The sequence below is a fragment of the Tachypleus tridentatus genome, chromosome 1 (assembly GCF_004210375.1).
Source record: "Tachypleus tridentatus isolate NWPU-2018 chromosome 1, ASM421037v1, whole genome shotgun sequence".
In the NCBI taxonomy this organism is placed as follows: domain Eukaryota; kingdom Metazoa; phylum Arthropoda; class Merostomata; order Xiphosura; family Limulidae; genus Tachypleus; species Tachypleus tridentatus.
The window spans coordinates 167,814,050-167,838,718 of NC_134825.1; the positions used below are offsets into that span (position 1 = coordinate 167,814,050).

At 33.9% G+C, this 24,669-nt stretch overlaps 7 non-coding genes across 7 annotated transcripts; all 7 read left to right on the plus strand.

Moving 5' to 3' along the window:
- The first annotated feature begins 5,975 nt into the window (after positions 1–5,975).
- TRNAP-AGG (transfer RNA proline (anticodon AGG)) lies at positions 5,976–6,046 on the plus strand. Its single transcript has one exon. It is a non-coding gene; the product is annotated as a tRNA-Pro (tRNA).
- Positions 6,047–8,735: 2,689 nt separating this feature from the next.
- Positions 8,736–8,807, plus strand: TRNAP-AGG (transfer RNA proline (anticodon AGG)). Its single transcript has one exon. It is a non-coding gene; the product is annotated as a tRNA-Pro (tRNA).
- Positions 8,808–11,487: 2,680 nt separating this feature from the next.
- TRNAP-AGG (transfer RNA proline (anticodon AGG)) lies at positions 11,488–11,559 on the plus strand. The gene has a single exon. It is a non-coding gene; the product is annotated as a tRNA-Pro (tRNA).
- A 2,676-nt stretch (positions 11,560–14,235) lies between these two features.
- On the plus strand, positions 14,236–14,307 carry TRNAP-AGG (transfer RNA proline (anticodon AGG)). The gene has a single exon. It is a non-coding gene; the product is annotated as a tRNA-Pro (tRNA).
- A 2,694-nt stretch (positions 14,308–17,001) lies between these two features.
- Positions 17,002–17,073, plus strand: TRNAP-AGG (transfer RNA proline (anticodon AGG)). Its single transcript has one exon. It is a non-coding gene; the product is annotated as a tRNA-Pro (tRNA).
- A 2,694-nt stretch (positions 17,074–19,767) lies between these two features.
- TRNAP-AGG (transfer RNA proline (anticodon AGG)) lies at positions 19,768–19,839 on the plus strand. Its single transcript has one exon. It is a non-coding gene; the product is annotated as a tRNA-Pro (tRNA).
- A 2,686-nt stretch (positions 19,840–22,525) lies between these two features.
- On the plus strand, positions 22,526–22,597 carry TRNAP-AGG (transfer RNA proline (anticodon AGG)). The gene has a single exon. It is a non-coding gene; the product is annotated as a tRNA-Pro (tRNA).
- The last annotated feature ends 2,072 nt before the right edge of the window (positions 22,598–24,669 follow it).

Here is a 24,669-nt window from a genome sequence, read left to right on the forward strand (position 1 = left end):
TAATAATACATAATGTGTCACATGTTCTAATATGAAAACCGTATTACTAAGACTGTTTCTTCTTGCTGCAGTAATTGATTTCTTGTGGTGACGTCATAATCGTTCTCCCTTTGATCTATCACCGAGAAATATCTTTTATAATTTTAAAGTGTAAATGAATTTCGTGAGAATTTTGATAAGAGATGCCTCGGCATTGTCATTGGATTCTAAATCCGAATGTCGCAGGTTCGAACCTCGGTTGCACCAAACATGGTCGCCCTTTCAGCCATGGAGGCGTTATAATATTACTATCAAAACCAACTATTCGTTGATAAGAGAATAGCCCAAGTGTAGGCTGTGGTAATGATCCATTTTGTAGTACTTTTAGAGTTTTTGAGGTGACAGCTTGTTAATACCCTTATAGAACAACTTTAATTTACTTAGACGAAATATATGTATTATCAAACTAAATAGATATTTTCATATACTTTACAAATGGATGTCGAAAATCGGCTCGTTGGTCTAGGGTATGATTCTGCTAGGGTGAGAGGTCCCCGATTCAAATCCCGGACGAGCCCTTTTCTTTCAGTTTCAGTAATACTTCTGAGCAGTGAAAAAGGTGTATTCTTCTTACACTATTTTATATCCATATACCAATATTGGATGTGTTTGTCATGCATAAATTTATATATTTGCAGAAATGTAAAGTTTTCATTACACCCTCAAGTGAGGGGAACCAAGGATTTACTAAAACCTCCTTCCCCTAAACTCCTGAATTCACCAGCTTCAAAAAATGGGCTCTTACGTAAATAAAAACTAAACGCTCTAAATATCTTCGTAAGTTCAATACCTCTCGGTAAACTCAGTAGATATCCCGATCTAGCATTGCTTCAAGACAACACACACACCCGTTCCTAACATGATTGAAGAAATTAAAGTCGCATTACAGCGACGATGATAATAAACTGAAAAAAATGTGAAATAATAACACATAAATGTCTGTGTGTCACGTGTGTCAAAGCAGCTTTGTGAAATAGTAGTTCAAGAACGCTTACGTGTCACAGCATCCCTGAAATACATTTGTTCAAGTCTGTCTATGTGCCACGTATGCTATAGCGGCCCTGTAAAATACTACTTCAAGACTGTCTCTGTGTCACGTACTTTATAGCAACCGTGCAAGTACAATGTCATAATATCATTCATTTATATAAAAATGCAAAATACTTTTTTGTGGATAAATTATTTATCAAAATGAATATAACATAACATAAACAAAAACTAATATATTAATCCAACTACATCAAGAGGAGATAGTAACAAGTAATTCCATTTTGTTAATTTGGAAATTGTTGTATACTTAAAAATATACATTCACCTTGTCATTCGCCTTGATTCAGATCTCATTAACCTCTGTAATATTTAAGGTGTATTAGATTTTGCCGATATAAATATACTTATGATGCCATTTCTTTGTAGCACTCTTTCAAACTTAACTGTTAAAAGCCACGACGCTGCCTCGTTAGAGCGGAAACAAGAAACACGTGTTTAGTCAAATTAATTAATATTAACAAAAGGAGAAAATTTCATTCAAACTACAACACTTTAACCAATAATATATTTCCATATCTTACGAAATTCTTCAAAAATCCCAATCACTGAATTTCAATAAAGAAACAGCGATAGAAAAAGAAAGTGATCGTTACGGCTACAAAACGTCAAACTCTTCTTGCACTGTACATCGTAATATCATAAGACTCAGATATGTTCATTACGTATATTTTACGAATGAACTAAATCATTATTCGGTATTGTAAGTACGTCGCACAAAGTTAGGCGTTTGTAAAAGAATCTCGAGAAGTAATTTCACGATTTTGTGTATGTATGTACTGTTGTAGGATTTATGAACATTTATTAATGCAATATAGTGTTTCTTTCCAATAATGGATCTTTAATTATATGTGTCTTATTTTTACCATTAAAATGAAAATTCTTTATTTGTCAGTTTAAGAGTGTGTTTTTCTTGTAGCAAAACCACATAGACCTGTTCCATCAAGGAGTATCAAACCCTTGATTTTAGGGTTGTCATTCGAAACCTTACTGCTATCCCAGTTGAATGAAGTTGGGTCCATTAGTAATGTAAAATAAATATTAAGAGTTAAAACTCCACTCATAATAACAATGACGAAAGGTGCATAGGAATCATACGTAATTCAGAGAAACTTATTCCTAACAAACGAGCAGGTATGAAGATGACATTCGAAGAACTACTACTTTATATGTTGAGTGTCACTTTTACGTTCTTAAATATATGTCACGTGACAAAGAGAACATAACTCTTAACTATTTATCGCCGTCTGTATCATAATACAGAAGCAGTTTCTTCAAGCCTCATTTCCTCACAATTTTATCTCTGACCTAATGTAAACAACCAACAGTTTTCACGATTGATAAGTCTCTGAGGAGAAAATTAATAAATTACGTATTATAGGGTCTCATTTCTTTATCAAAAACACCTTTAAAAGAAAGGCAAAAATTTGACGGAAGTCAAGGTAAAAGGTTCTGTTTTTCAATATAGGCTTTGAATGTTAGCTGATGTTTTAGTGTTTTTGGTTTGGGACGTTCTGGAATCTTTCAATTTGAAACTAGAAAGCTTTATTGCAGTCTTTCATATCAGCATCTAAATGTCGAAACGATACATTCCACCTCAGTACGAAGCACTTCTTGAACGTTTCTAAAACTGCATGTCACATTTCTAGGGATGTGATTTTCAAGCCTGAGGTTTTATTCCTCTGATAATGTAAAATATTTGTAATTTCTAATATGCAAACCGTATTCTAAGACTGTTTCCTTCTTCTTGCAGTAATTGATTTCGTGGTGACGTCATTATCGTTCTCTTGATCTGTCACTGAGAAATATCCTTATAATTTTAAAGTGTAAGTGAATTTCGTGAGAATTTTGATAAGAGATGCCTCGGCATGGTCATTGGACTCTAAACTGAATGTCGCATGTTCGAACCTCGGTTGCACCAAACATGGTCGCCCTTTAAGCCATGGAGGCGTTATAATATGACTATCAAACCAACTATTCGTTGATAACAGAATAGCCCAAGTGTAGGCTGTGGGTAATGATCCATTTTTATAGTACTTTTAGAGTTTTGAGGTGACAGCTTGTTAATACCCTAATAGAACAACTTTAATTTTACTCAGACGAAATATATGTATTATCAAATTAAATAGATATTTTCATATACTTTACAAATGGATGTCGAAAATCGCCTCGTTTGTCTAGGGGTATGATTCTCGCTTAGGGTGCGAGAGGTCCCAGGTTCAAATCCCGGACGAGCCCTTGCTTTCACTTTCAGTAATATTTCTGAACAATGAGAAAAGTGTATTCTTCTTACACTATTTTATATCCATATACCAAGATTGGATGTGTTTGTCATGCATAAATTTATATATTTGCAGAAATGTAAAGTTTTCATTACACCGCGATGGGAACCTGAGGATTTACTAAAACCTCCTTCCCCTAAACTCCTGAATTCACCAGCTTCAAAAATGGGCTCCTACGTAAATAAAAACTAAACGCACTAAATATCTTTCGTAAGTTAAATACCTCTCGGTGGACTCAGCAGATATCCCGATCTAGCATTGCTTCAAGACAACACACACACCCGTTCCTAACATGATTGAAGAAATTAAAGTCGCATTACAGCGACGATGATAATAAACTGAAAAAAATGTAAAATAATAACACATAAATGTCTGTGTGTCACGTGTGTCAAAGCAGCTTTGTGAAATAGTAGTTCAAGACCGCTTACGTGTCACAGCATCCCTGAAATACATTTGTTCAAGGCTGTCTGTGTGCCACGTATGCTATAGCGGCCCTGTAAAATACTAGTTCAAGACTGTCTCTGTTTCACGTACTTTATAGCAACTCTGCAAGTACAATGTCATAATATCATTCATTTATATAAAAATGCAAAATACTTTATTGTGGATAAATTATTTATCAAAATGAATATAACATAACATAAACAAAAACTAATATATTAATCCAACTACATCAAGAGGAGATAGTAACAAGTAATTCCATTTTGTTAATTTGGAAATTGTTGTATACTTAAAAATATACATTCACCTTCTCATTCGCCTTGATTCAGATCTCATTAACCTCTGTAATATTTAAGGTGTATTAGATCTGGCCGATATAAATATACTTATGATGCCATTTCTTTATAGTACACTTTCAAACTTAACTGTTAAAGCCACGACGCTGCCTCGTTAGAGCGGAACAGAAACGATGTGTTTAGTCAAATTAATTAATATTAACAAAGGAGAAAATTTCATTCAAACTACCACACTTTAACCAGTAATATATTTCCATATCTTACGAAATTCTTCAAAAATCCCAATCACTGAATTTCAATAAAAAAAGAGTTGTGCAAAAAAGAAAGTGATCGTTACGGCTACAAAACGTCAAACTCTTCTTGCACTGTACATCGTAATATCATAAGACTCAGATATGTTCATTACGTATATTTTACGAATGAACTAAATCATTATTCGGTATTGTAAGTACGTCGCACAAAGTTAGGCGTTTGTAAAAGAATCTCGAGAAGTAATTTCACGATTTTGTGTATGTATGTACTGTTGTAGGATTTATGAACATTTATTAATGCAATATAGTGTTTCTTTCCATTAATGGATCTTTAATTATATGTCTCTTAATTTTACCATTAACATGAAAATTCTTTATTTGTCAGTTGAAGAGTGTGTTTTCTTGTAGCAAAACCACATGGAGCCTTTTCCATCAAGGAGTATCAAAACCCTGATTTTAGGGTTGTCATTCCGAAGCCTTACAGCTATCCCAGTTGAATGAAGTTGGGTGTATTAGCAATGTAAAAATAAATATTAAGAGTTAAAACTCCACTCATGATAACAATGACGAAAAAGGTGCATCAGGAATCATACGTAATTCAAAAGAGAAACTTATTCCTAATAAACGAGCAGGTATGAAGATGACATTCGAAGAACTTACGTTCTTAAATATATGTCACGTGACAAAGAGAACATAACTCTAACTATTTATCGCCGTCTGTATCATAATACGAAGCAGTTTCTTCAAGCCTTATTTTCCTTCTGACCTACGTAAACAACCAACAGTTTCACGATTGATAAGTCTCGAGGAGAAAATTAATAAATTACGTATTATAGGGTCTCATTTCTTTATCAAAAACACCTTTAAAAGAAAGGCAAAATTCTGACGGAAGTCAAGGCTAAAGGTTCTGTTTTCAATATAGGCTTCGAATGTTAGCTGATTTTTTAGTGTTTTTGGTTTGGGACGTTCTGGAATCTTTCAATTTAAAACTAGAAAGCTTTATTGCAGTCTTTCATATCAGCATCTAAATGTCGAAACGATACATTCCACCTCAGTACGAAGCACTTTTTAAACGTTTCTAAAACTCCATGTCACATTCTAGGGATGTGATTTTCAGCCTGAGGTTTTATTCCTCTAATAATGTAAAATATGTGTAATTTCTAATATGCAAACCGTATTCTAAGACTGTTTCCTTCTTGCTGCAGTAATTGATTTCGTGGTGACGTCATAATCGTTCTCTTGATCTATCACTCGAGAAATATCTTTATAATTTTAAAGTGTGAATGAATTTCGTGAGAATTTTGATAAGAGATGCCTCGGCATTGTCATTGGACTCTAAATCCGAATGTCGCAGGTTCGAACCTCGGTTGCACCAAACATGGTCGCCCTTTCAGCCATGGAGGCGTTATAATATGACTATCAAACCAACTATTCGTTGATAAGAGAATAGCCCAAGTGTAGGCTGTGGGTAATGATCCATTTTGTAGTACTTTTAGAGTTTTTGAGGTGACAGCTTGTTAATACCCTTATAGAACAACTTTAATTTACTTAGACGAAATATATGTATTATCAAACTAAATAGATATTTTCATATACTTTACAAATGGATGTCGAAAATCGGCTCGTTGGTCTAGGGGTATGATTCTCGCTTAGGGTGCGAGAGGTCCGGGTTCAAATCCCGGACGAGCCCTTTTCTTTCACTTTCAGTAATACTTCTGAGCAGTGAAAAGGTGTATTCTTCTTACACTATTTTATATCCATATACCAAGATTGGATGTGTTTGTCATGCATAAATTTATATATTTGCAGAAATGTAAAGTTTTCATTACACCGCGAGGGGAACCTGAGGATTTACTAAAACCTCCTTCCCTAAACTCCTGAATTCACCAGCTTCAAAAAATGGGCTCTTACGTAAATAAAACTAAACGCTCTAAATATCTTTCGTAAGTTCAATACCTCTCGATAAACTCAGTAGATATCCCGATCTAGCATTGCTTCAAGACAACACACACACCCGTTCCTAACATGATTGAAGAAATTAAAGTCGCATTACAGCGACGATGATAATAAACTGAAAAAATGTAAAATAATAACACATAAATGTCTGTGTGTCACGTGTGTCAAAGCAGCAGCCCTGTGAAATAGTAGTTCAAGACCGCTTACGTGTCACAGCATCCCTGAAATACATTTGTTCAAGGCTGTCTGTGTGCCACGTATGCTATAGCGGCCCTGTAAAATACTAGTTCAAGACTGTCTCTGTGTCACGTACTTTATAGCCACTCTGGAAGTACAATCTCAGAATATCATTCATTTATATTAAAATGCAAAATAATTTATTGTGGATAAATTATTTATCAAAATGAATATAACATAACATAAACAAAAACTAATATATTAATCCAACTACATCAAGAGGAGATAGTAACAAGTAATTCCATTTTGTTAATTTGGAAATTGTTGTATACTTCAAAATATACATTCACCTGCCATTCGCCCTGATTCAGATCTCATTAACCTCTGTAATATTTAAGGTGTATTAGATCTGGCCGATATAAATATACTTATGATGCCATTTCTTTATAGTACACTTTCAAACTTAACTGTTAAAGCCACGACGCTGCCTCGTTAGAGCGGAAACAGAAACACGTGTTTAGTCAAATTAATTAATATTAACAAAAGGAGAAAATTTCATTCAAACTACCACACTTTAACCAATAATATATTTCCATATCTTACGAAATTCTTCAAAATCCCAATCACTGAATTTTAAAGAAACAATAAAGAAAAAGAGTTGTGCAAAAAAAGAAAGTGATCGTTACGGCTACAAAACGTCAAACTCTTCTTGCACTGTACATCGTAATATCATAAGACTCAGATATGTTCATTACGTATATTTTACGAATGAACTAAATCATTATTCGGTATTGTAAGTACGTCGCACAAAGTTAGGCGTTTGTAAAAGGATCTCGAGAAGTAATTTCACGATTTTGTGTATGTATGTACTGTTGTAGGATTTATGAACATTTATTAATGCAATATAGTGTTTCTTTCCATTAATAGATCTTTAATTATATGTCTCTTAATTTTACCATTAACATGAAAATTCTTTATTTTTCAGTTGAAGAGTGTGTTTTTCTTGTAGCAAAACCACATGGAGCCGTTTCCATGAAGGAGTATCAAACCCTGATTTTAGGGTTGTCATTCCGAAGCCTTACAGCTATCCCAGTTGAATGAAGTTGGGTCCATTAGCAATGTAAAAATAAATATTAAGAGTAAAAACTCCACTCATGATAGCAATGACGAAAAAGGTGCATCAGGAATCATACGTAATTCAAAAGAGAAACTTATTCCTAATAAACGAGCAGGTATGAAGATGACATTCGAAGAACTACTACTTGTATATGTTAGTGGCACTTTTACGTTCTTAAATATATGTCACGTGACAAAGAGAACATAACTCTAACTATTTATCGCCGTCTGTATCATAATACGAAGCAGTTTCTTCAAGCCTTATTTCCTTTCTGTCCTACGTAAACAACCAACAGTTTCACGATTGATAAGTCTCGAGGAGAAAATTAATAAATTACGTATTATAGGGTTTCATTTCTTTATCAAACACACCTTTAAAAGAAAGGCAAAATTCTGACGGAAGTCAAGGCTAAAGGTTCTGTTTTCAATATAGGCTTCGAATGTTAGCTGATTTTTTAGTGTTTTTGGTTTGGGACGTTATGGAATCTTTCAATTTGAAACTAGAAAGCTTTATTGCAGTCTTTCATATCAGCATCTAAATTTCGAAACGATACGTTCGACCTCAGTACGAAGCACTTTTTGAACGTTTCTAAAACTGCATGTCACATTTATAGAAATGTGATTTTCAACCTGAGGTTTTATTCCTCTAATAATGTAAAATATGTGTAATTTCTAATAAGCAAACCGTATTCTAAGACTGTTTCCTTCTTGCTGCAGTAATTGATTTCGTGGTGACGTCATAATCGTTCTCTTGATCTGTCACTCGAGAAATATCTTTATAATTTTAAAGTGTAAATGAATTTCGTGAGAATTTTGATAAGAGATGCCTCGGCATTGTCATTAGATTCTAAATCCGAATGTCGCAGGTTCGAACCTTGGTTGCACCAAACATGGTCGCCCTTTGAGCCATGGAGGCGTTATAATATGACTATCAAACCAACTATTCGTTGATAAGAGAATAGCCCAAGTGTAGGCTGTGGGTAATGATCCATTTTATAGTACTTTTAGAGTTTTGAGGTGACAGCTTGTTAATACCCTTATAGAACAACTTTAATTTACTTAGACGAAATATATGTATTATCAAACTAAATAGATATTTTCATATACTTTACAAATGGATGTCGAAAATCGGCTCGTTGGTCTAGGGGTATGATTCTCGCTTAGGGTGCGAGAGGTCCCCGGTTCAAATCCCGGACGAGCCCTTTTCTTTCACTTTCAGTAATACTTCTGAGCAGTGAAAAAGATATATTCTTCTTACACTATTTTATATCCATATACCAATATTGGATGTGTTTGTCATGCATAAATTTATATATTTGCAGAAATGTAAAGTTTTCATTACACCGCGAGGGGAACCTAAGGATTTACTAAAACCTCCTTCCCCTAAACTCCTGAATTCACCAGCTTCAAAAATGGGCTCTTACGTAAATAAAAACTAAACGCTCTAAATATCTTTCGTAAGTTCAATACCTCTCGATAAACTCAGTAGATATCCCGATCTAGCATTGCTTCAAGACAACACACACACCCGTTCCTAACATGATTGAAGAAATTAAAGTCGCATTACAGCGACGATGATAATAAAATGAAAAAATGTAAAATAATAACACATAAATGTCTGTGTGTCACGTGTGTTATCAGCCCTGTGAAATAGTAGTTCAAGACCGCTTACGTGTCACAGCATCCCTGAAATACATTTGTTCAAGGCTGTCTGTGTGCCACGTATGCTATAGCGGCCCTGTAAAATACTAGTTCAAGACTGTCTCTGTTTCACGTACTTTATAGCAACTCTGCAAGTACAATGTCATAATATCATTCATTTATATAAAAATGCAAAATACTTTATTGTGGATAAATTATTTATCAAAATGAATATAACATAACATAAACAAAAACTAATATATTTATCCAACTACATCTAGATGAGATAGTAACAAGTAATTCCATTTTGTTAATTTGGAAATTGTTGTATACTTCAAAATATACATTCACCCTGCCATTCGCCCTGATTCAGATCTCATTAACCTCTGTAATATTTAAGGTGTATTAGATTTTGCCGATATAAATATACTTATGATGCCATATCTTTGTAGCACTCTTTCAAACTTAACTGTTAAAGCCACGACGCTGCCTCGTTAGAGCGGAAAGAGAAACACGTGTTTAGTAAAATTAATTAATATTAACAAAAGGAGAAAATTTCATTCAAACTACCACACTTTAACCAATAATATATTTCCATATCTTACGAAATTCTTCAAAAATCCCAATCACTGAATTTCAATAAAGAAACAGCGATAGAAAAAAAAGAGTTGAGTGATCGTTACGGCTACAAAACGTCAAACTCTTCTTGCACTGTACATCGTAATATCATAAGACTCAGATATGTTCATTACGTATATTTTACGAATGAACTAAATCATTATTCGGTATTGTAAGTACGTCGCACAAAGTTAGGCGTTTGTAAAAGAATCTCGAGAAGTAATTTCACGATTTTGTGTATGTATGTACTGTTGTAGGATTTATGAACATTTATTAATGCAATATAGTGTTCCTTTCCATTAATAGATCTTTAATTATATGTCTCTTAATTTTACCATTAACATGAAAATTCTTTATTTGTCAGTTGAAGAGTGTGTTTTCTTGTAGCAAAACCACATGGAGCCTTTTCCATGAAGGAGTATCAAACCCTGATTTTAGGGTTGTCATTCCGAAGCGTTACAGCTATCCCAGTTGAATGAAGTTGGGTCCATTAGCAATGTAAAAATAAATATTAAGAGTTAAAACTCCACTCATGATAACAATGACGAAAAAGGTGCATCAGGAATCATACGTAATTCAAAAGAGAAACTTATTCCTAATAAACGAGCAGGTATGAAGATGACATTCGAAGAACTACTACTTGTATATGTTAGTGGCACTTTTACGTTCTTAAATATATGTCACGTGACAAAGAGAACATAACTCTAACTATTTATCGCCGTCTGTATCATAATACGAAGCAGTTTCTTCAAGCCTTATTTCCTTCTGTCCTACGTAAACAACCAACAGTTTCACGATTGATAAGTCTCGAGGAGAAAATTAATAAATTACGTATTATAGGGTTTCATTTCTTTATCAAACACACCTTTAAAAGAAAGGCAAAATTCTGACGGAAGTCAAGGCTAAAGGTTCTGTTTTCAATATAGGCTTCGAATGTTAGCTGATTTTTTAGTGTTTTTGGTTTGGGACGTTATGGAATCTTTCAATTTGAAACTAGAAAGCTTTATTGCAGTCTTTCATATCAGCATCTAAATTTCGAAACGATACGTTCGACCTCAGTACGAAGCACTTTTTGAACGTTTCTAAAACTGCATGTCACATTCTAGGGATGTGATTTTCAACCTGAGGTTTTATTCCTCTAATAATGTAAAATATGTGTAATTTCTAATAAGCAAACCGTATTCTAAGACTGTTTCCTTCTTGCTGCAGTAATTGATTTCGTGGTGACGTCATAATCGTTCTCTTGATCTGTCACTCGAGAAATATCTTTATAATTTTAAAGTGTAAATGAATTTCGTGAGAATTTTGATAAGAGATGCCTCGGCATTGTCATTAGACTCTAAATCCGAATGTCGCAGGTTCGAACCTCGGTTGCACCAAACATGGTCGCCCTTTGAGCCATGGAGGCGTTATAATATGACTATCAAACCAACTATTCGTTGATAAGAGAATAGCCCAAGTGTAGGCTGTGGGTAATGATCCATTTTATAGTACTTTTAGAGTTTTTGAGGTGACAGCTTGTTAATACCCTTATAGAACAACTTTAATTTACTTAGACGAAATATATGTATTATCAAACTAAATAGATATTTTCATATACTTTACAAATGGATGTCGAAAATCGGCTCGTTGGTCTAGGGGTATGATTCTCGCTTAGGGTGCGAGAGGTCCCCGGTTCAAATCCCGGACGAGCCCTTTTCTTTCACTTTCAGTAATACTTCTGAGCAGTGAAAAAGATATATTCTTCTTACACTATTTTATATCCATATACCAATATTGGATGTGTTTGTCATGCATAAATTTATATATTTGCAGAAATGTAAAGTTTTCATTACACCGCGAGGGGAACCTAAGGATTTACTAAAACCTCCTTCCCCTAAACTCCTGAATTCACCAGCTTAAAAAATGGGCTCTTACGTAAATAAAAACTAAACGCTCTAAATATCTTTCGTAAGTTCAATACCTCTCGATAAACTCAGTAGATACCCCGATCTAGCATTGCTTCAAGACAACACACACACCCGTTCCTAACATGATTGAAGAAATTAAAGTCGCATTACAGCGACGATGATAATAAACTGAAAAAAAGTGTAAAATAATAACACATAAATGTCTGTGTGTCACGTGTGTCAAAGCAGCTTTGTGAAATAGTAGTTCAAGACCGCTTACGTTTCACAGCATCCCTGAAATACATTTGTTCAAGGCTGTCTGTGTGCCACGTATGCTATAGCGGCCCTGTAAAATACTAGTTCAAGACTGTCTCTGTTTCACGTACTTTATAGCAACTCTGCAAGTACAATGTGATAATATCATTCATTTATATAAAAATGCAAAATACTTTATTGTGGATAAATTATTTATCAAAATGAATATAACATAACATAAACAAAAACTAATATATTTATCCAACTACATCTAGATGAGATAGTGACAAGTAATTCCATTTTGTTAATTTGGAAATTGTTGTATACTTCAAAATATACATTCACCCTGCCATTCGCCCTGATTCAGATCTCATTAACCTCTGTAATATTTAAGGTGTATTAGATTTTGCCGATATAAATATACTTATGATGCCATTTCTTTGTAGCACTTTTTCAAACTTAACTGAAAAAGCCACGACGCTGCCTCGTTAGAGCGGAAACAGAAACACGTGTTTAGTAAAATTAATTAATATTAACAAAAGGAGAAAATTTCATTCAAACTACCACACTTTAACCAATAATATATTTCCATATCTTACGAAATTCTTCAAAAATCCCAATCACTGAATTTCAATAAAGAAACAGCGATAGAAAAAGAAAGTGATCGTTACGGCTACAAAACGTCAAACTCTTCTTGCACTATACATCGTAATATCATAAGACTCAGATATGTTGATTACGTATATTTTACGAATGAACTAAATCATTATTCGGTATTGTAAGTACGTCGCACAAAGTTAGGCGTTTGTAAAAGAATCTCGAGAAGTAATTTCACGATTTTGTGTATGTATGTACTGTTGTAGGATTTATGAACATTTATTAATGCAATATAGTGTTCCTTTCCATTAATAGATCTTTAATTATATGTCTCTTAATTTTACCATTAACATGAAAATTCTTTATTTTTCAGTTGAAGAGTGTGTTTTTCTTGTAGCAAAACCACATGGAGCCTTTTCCATGAAGGAGTATCAAACCCTGATTTTAGGGTTGTCATTCCGAAGCCTTACAGCTATCCCAGTTGAATGAAGTTGGGTCCATTAGCAATGTAAAATAAATATTAAGAGTTAAAACTCCACTCATGATAACAATGACGAAAAGGTGCATCAGGAATCATACGTAATTCAAAAGAGAAACTTATTCCTAATAAACGAGCAGGTATGAAGATGACATTCGAAGAACTACTACTTGTATATGTTAGTGGCACTTTTACGTTCTTAAATATATGTCACGTGACAAAGAGAACATAACTCTAACTATTTATCGCCGTCTGTATCATAATACGAAGCAGTTTCTTCAAGCCTTATTTCCTTCTGTCCTACGTAAACAACCAACAGTTTCACGATTGATAAGTCTCGAGGAGAAAATTAATAAATTACGTATTATAGGGTTTCATTTCTTTATCAAACACACCTTTAAAAGAAAGGCAAAATTCTGACGGAAGTCAAGGCTAAAGGTTCTGTTTTCAATATAGGCTTCGAATGTTAGCTGATTTTTTAGTGTTTTTGGTTTGGGACGTTATGGAATCTTTCAATTTGAAACTAGAAAGCTTTATTGCAGTCTTTCATATCAGCATCTAAATTTCGAAACGATACGTTCGACCTCAGTACGAAGCACTTTTTGAACGTTTCTAAAACTCCATGTCACATTCTAGGGATGTGATTTTCAACCTGAGGTTTTATTCCTCTAATAATGTAAAATATGTGTAATTTCTAATAAGCAAACCGTATTCTAAGACTGTTTCCTTCTTGCTGCAGTAATTGATTTCGTGGTGACGTCATAATCGTTCTCTTGATCTGTCACTCGAGAAATATCTTTATAATTTTAAAGTGTAAATGAATTTCGTGAGAATTTTGATAAGAGATGCCTCGGCATTGTCATTAGATTCTAAATCCGAATGTCGCAGGTTCGAACCTTGGTTGCACCAAACATGGTCGCCCTTTCAGCCATGGAGGCGTTATAATATGACTATCAAACCAACTATTCGTTGATAAGAGAATAGCCCAAGTGTAGGCTGTGGGTAATGATCCATTTTATAGTACTTTTAGAGTTTTGAGGTGACAGCTTGTTAATACCCTTATAGAACAACTTTAATTTACTTAGACGAAATATATGTATTATCAAACTAAATAGATATTTTCATATACTTTACAAATGGATGTCGAAAATCGGCTCGTTGGTCTAGGGGTATGATTCTCGCTTAGGGTGCGAGAGGTCCCCGGTTCAAATCCCGGACGAGCCCTTTTCTTTCACTTTCAGTAATACTTCTGAGCAGTGAAAAGATGTATTCTTCTTACACTATTTTATATCCATATACCAATATTGGATGTGTTTGTCATGCATAAATTTATATATTTGCAGAAATGTAAAGTTTTCATTACACCGCGAGGGGAACCTAAGGATTTACTAAAACCTCCTTCCCCTAAACTCCTGAATTCACCAGCTTCAAAAATGGGCTCTTACGTAAATAAAAACTAAACGCTCTAAATATCTTTCGTAAGTTCAATACCTCTCGATAAACTCAGTAGATATCCCGATCTAGCATTGCTTCAAGACAACACACACACCCGTTCCTAACATGATTGAAGAAATTAAAGTCGCATTACAGCGACGATGATAATAAAATGAAAGAAATGTAAAATAGTAACACATAAATGTCTGTGTGTCACGTGTGTTATCAGCCCTGTGAAATAGTAGTTCAAGACCGCTTACGTGTCACAGCATCCCTGAAATACATTTGTTCAAGGCTGTCTGTGTGCCACGTATGCTACAGCGGCCCTGTAAAATACTAGTTCAAGACTGTCTCTGTTTCACGTACTTTATAGCAACTCTGCAAGTACAATGTGATAATATCATTCATTTATATAAAAATGCAAAATACTTTATTGTGGATAAATTATTTATCAAAATGAATATAACATAACATAAACAAAAAACTAATATATTTATCCAACTACATCTAGATGAGATAGTGACAAGTAATTCCATTTTGTTAATTTGGAAATTGTTGTATACTTCAAAATATACATTCACCCTGCCATTCGCCCTGATTCAGATCTCATTAACCTCTGTAATATTTAAGGTGTATTAGATTTTGCCGATATAAATATACTTATGATGCCATATCTTTGTAGCACTCTTTCAAACTTAACTGTTAAAGCCACGACGCTGCCTCGTTAGAGCGGAAAGAGAAACACGTGTTTAGTAAAATTAATTAATATTAACAAAAGGAGAAAATTTCATTCAAACTACCACACTTTAACCAATAATATATTTCCATATCTTACGAAATTCTTCAAAAATCCCAATCACTGAATTTCAATAAAGAAACAGCGATAGAAAAAGAAAGAGTTGTGCAAAAAAGAAAGTGATCGTTACGGCTACAAAACGTCAAACTCTTCTTGCAGTGTACATCGTAATATCATAAGACTCAGATATGTTCATTACGTATATTTTACGAATGAACTAAATCATTATTCGGTATTGTAAGTACGTCGCACAAAGTTAGGCGTTTGTAAAAGAATCTCGAGAAGTAATTTCACGATTTTGTGTATGTATGTACTGTTGTAGGATTTATGAACATTTATTAATGCAATATAGTGTTCCTTTCCATTAATAGATCTTTAATTATATGTCTCTTAATTTTACCATTAACATGAAAATTCTTTATTTTTCAGTTGAAGAGTGTGTTTTTCTTGTAGCAAAACCACATGGAGCCGTTTCCATGAAGGAGTATCAAACCCTGATTTTAGGGTTGTCATTCCGAAGCCTTACAGCTATCCCAGTTGAATGAAGTTGGGTCCATTAGCAATGTAAAAATAAATATTAAGAGTAAAAACTCCACTCATGATAACAATGACGAAAAAGGTGCATCAGGAATCATACGTAATTCAAAAGAGAAACTTATTCCTAATAAACGAGCAGGTATGAAGATGACATTCGAAGAACTACTACTTGTATATGTTAGTGGCACTTTTACGTTCTTAAATATATGTCACGTGACAAAGAGAACATAACTCTAACTATTTATCGCCGTCTGTATCATAATACGAAGCAGTTTCTTCAAGCCTTATTTCCTTCTGTCCTACGTAAACAACCAACAGTTTCACGATTGATAAGTCTCGAGGAGAAAATTAATAAATTACGTATTATAGGGTTTCATTTCTTTATCAAACACACCTTTAAAAGAAAGGCAAAATTCTGACGGAAGTCAAGGCTAAAGGTTCTGTTTTCAATATAGGCTTCGAATGTTAGCTGATTTTTTAGTGTTTTTGGTTTGGGACGTTATGGAATCTTTCAATTTGAAACTAGAAAGCTTTATTGCAGTCTTTCATATCAGCATCTAAATTTCGAAACGATACGTTCGACCTCAGTACGAAGCACTTTTTGAACGTTTCTAAAACTCCATGTCACATTCTAGGGATGTGATTTTCAACCTGAGGTTTTATTCCTCTAATAATGTAAAATATGTGTAATTTCTAATAAGCAAACCGTATTCTAAGACTGTTTCCTTCTTGCTGCAGTAATTGATTTCGTGGTGACGTCATAATCGTTCTCTTGATCTGTCACTCGAGAAATATCTTTATAATTTTAAAGTGTAAATGAATTTCGTGAGAATTTTGATAAGAGATGCCTCGGCATTGTCATTAGATTCTAAATCCGAATGTCGCAGGTTCGAACCTTGGTTGCACCAAACATGGTCGCCCTTTGAGCCATGGAGGCGTTATAATATGACTATCAAACCAACTATTCGTTGATAAGAGAATAGCCCAAGTGTAGGCTGTGGGTAATGATCCATTTTATAGTACTTTTAGAGTTTTGAGGTGACAGCTTGTTAATACCCTTATAGAACAACTTTAATTTACTTAGACGAAATATATGTATTATCAAACTAAATAGATATTTTCATATACTTTACAAATGGATGTCGAAAATCGGCTCGTTGGTCTAGGGGTATGATTCTCGCTTAGGGTGCGAGAGGTCCCCGGTTCAAATCCCGGACGAGCCCTTTTCTTTCACTTTCAGTAATACTTCTGAGCAGTGAAAAAGATATATTCTTCTTACACTATTTTGTATCCATATACCAAGATTGGATGTGTTTGTCATGCATAAATTTATATATTTGCAGAAATGTAAAGTTTTCATTACACCGCGAGGGGAACCTAAGGATTTACTAAAACCTCCTTCCCCTAAACTCCTGAATTCACCAGCTTCAAAAATGGGCTCTTACGTAAATAAAAACTAAACGCTCTAAATATCTTTCGTAAGTTCAATACCTCTCGATAAACTCAGTAGATACCCCGATCTAGCATTGCTTCAAGACAACACACACACCCGTTCCTAACATGATTGAAGAAATTAAAGTCGCATTACAGCGACGATGATAATAAAATGAAAGAAATGTAAAATAGTAACACATAAATGTCTGTGTGTCACGTGTGTTATCAGCCCTGTGAAATAGTAGTTCAAGACCGCTTACGTGTCACAGCATCCCTGAAATACATTTGTTCAAGGCTGTCTGTGTGCCACGTATGCTATAGCGGCCCTGTAAAATACTAGTTCAAGACTGTCTCTGTTTCACGTACTTTATAGCAACTCTGCAAGTACAATGTCAGAATATCATTCATTTATATAAAAATGCAAAATACTTTATTGTGGATAAATTATTTATCAAAATGAATATAACATAACATAAACAAAAACTAATATATTTATCCAACTACATCTAGATGAGATAGTAACAAGTAATTCCATTTTGTTAATTTGGAAATTGTTGTATACTTCAAAATATACATTCACCCTGCCATTCGCCCTGATTCAGATCTCATTAACCTCTGTAATATTTAAGGTGTATTAGATTTTGCCGATATAAATATACTTATGATGCCATTTCTTTATAGTACACTTTCAAACTTAACTGTTAAAGCCACGACGCTGCCTCGTTAGAGCGGAAACAGAAACACGTGTTTAGTCAAATTAATTAATATTAACAAAAGGAGAAAATTTCATTCAAACTACCACACTTTAACCAATAATATATTTCCATATCTTACGAAATTCTTCAAAAATCCCAATCACTGAATTTCAATAAAGAAACAGCGATAGAAAAAAAAGAGTTGTGCAAAAAAGAAAGTGATCGTTACGGCTACAAAACGTCAAACTCTTCTTGCACTGTACATCGTAATATCATAAGACTCAGATATGTTCATTACGTATATTTTACGAATGAACTAAATCATTATTCGGTATTGTAAGTACGTCGCACAAAGTTAGGCGTTTGTAAAAGAATCTCGAGAAGTAATTTCACGATTTTGTGTATGTATGTACTGTTGTAGGATTTATGAACATTTATTAATGCAATATAGTGTTTCTTTCCATTAATAGATCTTTAATTATATGTCTCTTAATTTTACCATTAACATGAAAATTCTTTATTTTTCAGTTGAAGAGTGTGTTTTTCTTGTAGCAAAACCACATGTCGCCGTTTTCATGAAGGAGTATGAAAACCCTGATTTTAGGGTTGTCATTCCGAAGCGTTACAGCTGTCCGAGTTGAATGAAGTTGGGTGTATTAGCAATGTAAAAATAAATATTAAGAGTAAAAACTCCACTCATGATAACAATGACGAAAAAGGTGCATCAGGAATCATACGTAATTCAAAAGAGAAACTTATTCCTAATAAACGAGCAGGTATGAAGATGACATTCGAAGAACTACTACTTGTATATGTTAGTGGCACTTTTACGTTCTTAAATATATGTCACGTGACAAAGAGAACATAACTCTAACTATTTATCGCCGTCTGTATCATAATACGAAGCAGTTTCTTCAAGCCTTATTTCCTTCTGTCCTACGTAAACAACCAACAGTTTCACGATTGATAAGTCTCGAGGAGAAAATTAATAAATTACGTATTATAGGGTTTCATTTCTTTATCAAACACACCTTTAAAAGAAAGGCAAAATTCTGACGGAAGTCAAGGCTAAAGGTTCTGTTTTCAATATAGGCTTCGAATGTTAGCTGATTTTTTAGTGTTTTTGGTTTGGGACGTTATGGAATCTTTCAATTTGAAACTAGAAAGCTTTATTGCAGTCTTTCATATCAGCATCTAAATTTCGAAACGATACGTTCGACCTCAGTACGAAGCACTTTTTGAACGTTTCTAAAACTGCATGTCACATTCTAGGGATGTGATTTTCAACCTGAGGTTTTATTCCTCTAATAATGTAAAATATGTGTAATTTCTAATAAGCAAACCGTATTCTAAGACTGTTTCCTTCTTGCTGCAGTAATTGATTTCGTGGTGACGTCATAATCGTTCTCTTGATCTGTCACTCGAGAAATATCTTTATAATTTTAAAGTGTAAATGAATTTCGTGAGAATTTTGATAAGAGATGCCTCGTCATTGTCATTAGATTCTAAATCCGAATGTCGCAGGTTCGAACCTTGGTTGCACCAAACATGGTCGCCCTTTGAGCCATGGAGGCGTTATAATATGACTATCAAACCAACTATTCGTTGATAAGAGAATAGCCCAAGTGTAGGCTGTGGGTAATGATCCATTTTATAGTACTTTTAGAGTTTTGAGGTGACAGCTTGTTAATACCCTTATAGAACAACTTTAATTTACTTAGACGAAATATATGTATTATCAAACTAAATAGATATTTTCATATACTTTACAAATGGATGTCGAAAATCGGCTCGTTGGTCTAGGGGTATGATTCTCGCTTAGGGTGCGAGAGGTCCCCGGTTCAAATCCCGGACGAGCCCTTTTCTTTCACTTTCAGTAATACTTCTGAGCAGTGAAAAAGGTGTATTCTTCTTACACTATTTTATATCCATATACCAATATTGGATGTGTTTGTCATGCATAAATTTATATATTTGCAGAAATGTAAAGTTTTCATTACACCGCGAGGGGAACCTAAGGATTTACTAAAACCTCCTTCCCCTAAACTCCTGAATTCACCAGCTTCAAAAATGGGCTCTTACGTAAATAAAAACTAAACGCTCTAAATATCTTTCGTAAGTTCAATACCTCTCGATAAACTCAGTAGATATCCCGATCTAGCATTGCTTCAAGACAACACACACACCCGTTCCTAACATGATTGAAGAAATTAAAGTCGCATTACAGCGACGATGATAATAAACTGAAAGAAATGTAAAATAATAACACATAAATGTCTGTGTGTCACGTGTGTCAAATCAGCCCTGTGAAATAGTAGTTCAAGACCGCTTACGTGTCACAGCATCCCTGAAATACATTTGTTCAAGGCTGTCTGTGTGCCACGTATGCTATAGCGGCCCAGTAAAATACTAGTTCAAGACTGTCTCTGTTTCACGTACTTTATAGCAACTCTGCAAGTACAATGTCAGAATATCATTCATTTATATTAAAATGCAAAATAATTTATTGTGGATAAATTATTTATCAAAATGAATATAACATAACATAAACAAAACTAATATATTTATCCAACTACATCTAGATGAGATAGTAACAAGTAATTCCATTTTGTTAATTTGGAAATTGTTGTATACTTCAAAATATACATTCACCCTGCCATTCGCCCTGATTCAGATCTCATTAACCTCTGTAATATTTAAGGTGTATTAGATTTTGCCGATATAAATATACTTATGATGCCATTTCTTTATAGTACACTTTCAAACTTAACTGTTAAAGCCACGACGCTGCCTCGTTAGAGCGGAAACAGAAACACGTGTTTAGTAAAATTAATTAATATTAACAAAAGGAGAAAATTTCATTCAAACTACCACACTTTAACCAATAATATATTTCCATATCTTACGAAATTCTTCAAAAATCCCAATCACTGAATTTCAATAAAGAAACAGCGATAGAAAAAAAAGAAAAAGAAAGTGATCGTTACGGCTACAAAACGTCAAACTCTTCTTGCACTATACATCGTAATATCATAAGACTCAGATATGTTGATTACGTATATTTTACGAATGAACTAAATCATTATTCGGTATTGTAAGTACGTCGCACAAAGTTAGGCGTTTGTAAAAGAATCTCGAGAAGTAATTTCACGATTTTGTGTATGTATGTACTGTTGTAGGATTTATGAACATTTATTAATGCAATATAGTGTTTCTTTCCATTAATAGATCTTTAATTATATGTCTCTTAATTTTACCATTAACATGAAAATTCTTTATTTTTCAGTTGAAGAGTGTGTTTTTCTTGTAGCAAAACCACATGGAGCCTTTCCATGAAGGAGTATCAAACCCTGATTTTAGGGTTGTCATTCCGAAGCCTTACAGCTATCCCAGTTGAATGAAGTTGGGTCCATTAGCAATGTAAAAATAAATATTAAGAGTAAAAACTCCACTCATGATAGCAATGACGAAAAAGGTGCATCAGGAATCATACGTAATTCAAAAGAGAAACTTATTCCTAATAAACGAGCAGGTATGAAGATGACATTCGAAGAACTACTACTTGTATATGTTAGTGGCACTTTTACGTTCTTAAATATATGTCACGTGACAAAGAGAACATAACTCTAACTATTTATCGCCGTCTGTATCATAATACGAAGCAGTTTCTTCAAGCCTTATTTCCTTCTGTCCTACGTAAACAACCAACAGTTTCACGATTGATAAGTCTCGAGGAGAAAATTAATAAATTACGTATTATAGGGTTTCATTTCTTTATCAAACACACCTTTAAAAGAAAGGCAAAATTCTGACGGAAGTCAAGGCTAAAGGTTCTGTTTTCAATATAGGCTTCGAATGTTAGCTGATTTTTTAGTGTTTTTGGTTTGGGACGTTATGGAATCTTTCAATTTGAAACTAGAAAGCTTTATTGCAGTCTTTCATATCAGCATCTAAATTTCGAAACGATACGTTCGACCTCAGTACGAAGCACTTTTTTGAACGTTTCTAAAACTCCATGTCACATTCTAGGGATGTGATTTTCAACCTGAGGTTTTATTCCTCTAATAATGTAAAATATGTGTAATTTCTAATAAGCAAACCGTATTCTAAGACTGTTTCCTTCTTGCTGCAGTAATTGATTTCGTGGTGACGTCATAATCGTTCTCTTGATCTGTCACTCGAGAAATATCTTTATAATTTTAAAGTGTAAATGAATTTCGTGAGAATTTTGATAAGAGATGCCTCGTCATTGTCATTAGATTCTAAATCCGAATGTCGCAGGTTCGAACCTTGGTTGCACCAAACATGGTCGCCCTTTAAGCCATGGAGGCGTTATAATATGACTATCAAACCAACTATTCGTTGATAAGAGAATAGCCCAAGTGTAGGCTGTGGGTAATGATCCATTTTATAGTACTTTTAGAGTTTTTGAGGTGACAGCTTGTTAATACCCTTATAGAACAACTTTAATTTACTTAGACGAAATATATGTATTATCAAACTAAATAGATATTTTCATATACTTTACAAATGGATGTCGAAAATCGGCTCGTTGGTCTAGGGGTATGATTCTCGCTTAGGGTGCGAGAGGTCCCCGGTTCAAATCCCGGACGAGCCCTTTTCTTTCACTTTCAGTAATACTTCTGAGCAGTGAAAAAAGATATATTCTTCTTACACTATTTTATATCCATATACCAATATTGGATGTGTTTGTCATGCATAAATTTATATATTTGCAGAAATGTAAAGTTTTCATTACACCGCGAGGGGAACCTAAGGATTTACTAAAACCTCCTTCCCCTAAACTCCTGAATTCACCAGCTTAAAAAATGGGCTCTTACGTAAATAAAAACTAAACGCTCTAAATATCTTTCGTAAGTTCAATACCTCTCGATAAACTCAGTAGATATCCCGATCTAGCATTGCTTCAAGACAACACACACACCCGTTCCTAACATGATTGAAGAAATTAAAGTCGCATTACAGCGACGATGATAATAAAATGAAAGAAATGTAAAATAATAACACATAAATGTCTGTGTGTCACGTGTGTTATCAGCCCTGTGAAATAGTAGTTCAAGACCGCTTACGTGTCACAGCATCCCTGAAATACATTTGTTCAAGGCTGTCTGTGTGCCACGTATGCTATAGCGGCCCTGTAAAATACTAGTTCAAGACTGTCTCTGTTTCACGTACTTTATAGCAACTCTGCAAGTACAATGTCATAATATCATTCATTTATATAAAAATGCAAAATACTTTATTGTGGATAAATTATTTATCAAAATGAATATAACATAACATAAACAAAAACTAATATATTTATCCAACTACATCTAGATGAGATAGTAACAAGTAATTCCATTTTGTTAATTTGGAAATTGTTGTATACTTCAAAATATACATTCACCCTGCCATTCGCCCTGATTCAGATCTCATTAACCTCTGTAATATTTAAGGTGTATTAGATTTTGCCGATATAAATATACTTATGATGCCATTTCTTTGTAGCACTCTTTCAAACTTAACTGTTAAAGCCACGACGCTGCCTCGTTAGAGCGGAAACAGAAACACGTGTTTAGTAAAATTAATTAATATTAACAAAAGGAGAAAATTTCATTCAAACTACCACACTTTAACCAATAATATATTTCCATATCTTACGAAATTCTTCAAAAATCCCAATCACTGAATTTCAATAAAGAAACAGCGATAGAAAAAAAAGAGTTGTGCAAAAAAAGAAAGTGATCGTTACGGCTACAAAACGTCAAACTCTTCTTGCACTGTACATCGTAATATCATAAGACTCAGATATGTTCATTACGTATATTTTACGAATGAACTAAATCATTATTCGGTATTGTAAGTACGTCGCACAAAGTTAGGCGTTTGTAAAAGAATCTCGAGAAGTAATTTCACGATTTTGTGTATGTATGTACTGTTGTAGGATTTATGAACATTTATTAATGCAATATAGTGTTCCTTTCCATTAATAGATCTTTAATTATATGTCTCTTAATTTTACCATTAACATGAAAATTCTTTATTTTTCAGTTGAAGAGTGTGTTTTTCTTGTAGCAAAACCACATGGAGCCTGTTTCCATGAAGGAGTATCAAACCCTGATTTTAGGGTTGTCATTCCGAAGCGTTACAGCTATCCCAGTTGAATGAAGTTGGGTCCATTAGCAATGTAAAAATAAATATTAAGAGTAAAAACTCCACTCATGATAGCAATGACGAAAAAGGTGCATCAGGAATCATACGTAATTCAAAAGAGAAACTTATTCCTAATAAACGAGCAGGTATGAAGATGACATTCGAAGAACTACTACTTGTATATGTTAGTGGCACTTTTACGTTCTTAAATATATGTCACGTGACAAAGAGAACATAACTCTAACTATTTATCGCCGTCTGTATCATAATACGAAGCAGTTTCTTCAAGCCTTATTTCCTTCTGTCCTACGTAAACAACCAACAGTTTCACGATTGATAAGTCTCGAGGAGAAAATTAATAAATTACGTATTATAGGGTTTCATTTCTTTATCAAACACACCTTTAAAAGAAAGGCAAAATTCTGACGGAAGTCAAGGCTAAAGGTTCTGTTTTCAATATAGGCTTCGAATGTTAGCTGATTTTTTAGTGTTTTTGGTTTGGGACGTTATGGAATCTTTCAATTTGAAACTAGA